Source organism: Propithecus coquereli, unplaced genomic scaffold (genome assembly GCF_000956105.1).
Source record: "Propithecus coquereli isolate 6110/MARCELLA unplaced genomic scaffold, Pcoq_1.0 Scaffold213, whole genome shotgun sequence".
Lineage (NCBI taxonomy): Eukaryota > Metazoa > Chordata > Mammalia > Primates > Indriidae > Propithecus > Propithecus coquereli.
This window is the reverse complement of record NW_012146412.1, coordinates 4,026,732-4,027,311: the sequence shown is the minus strand read 5'-3', so window position 1 is coordinate 4,027,311 and position 580 is coordinate 4,026,732.

The window sequence follows — 580 nt, the reverse complement described above, 5'->3', positions numbered from 1 at the left end:
TAAATTCTTTGCCTAGGCCAATGTCTATAAGAGTTTTTCCAACATTTTCTTCTAGAATTTTAATAGTTTCACACCTTAGGTTTAAGTCTGTTACCACCGTGAGTTGACTTTTGTGAGAGGTGAAAGGTGTGGATGCTGATTCAGTCTTCTACATGTGGCTATCCAGTTTTCCCAGCACCATTTATTGAATAAGGATTCTTTTCCCCAGTATATGTTTTCGTCTGCTTTGTCAAAGATTAGATGGCTATATGAGGATGGTTTTATATCTGGGTTCTCAGTTCGATTCCACTGGTCAATGTCCCTGTTCTTGTGTCAGTACCAAGCTGTTTTCATTACTATAGCCTTGTAGTATAATTTGAAATGTGGTAAATTGATACCTCCCGTTTTGTTTTTATTGCCTAGGATTGCTTTTGCTATAAGGGGTCTTCTCTGGTTCCATATGAAGCATAAAATTATTTTTTCTGTATCTGTGAAAAACGATGTTGGTAATTTTTTAATTATTTAAGACCTTTATTAACAGGTGCTTGCAGTTTGTTGACTTTTTTGAAAAAATCAAGTTGTAAACTTTTATTACGAATTA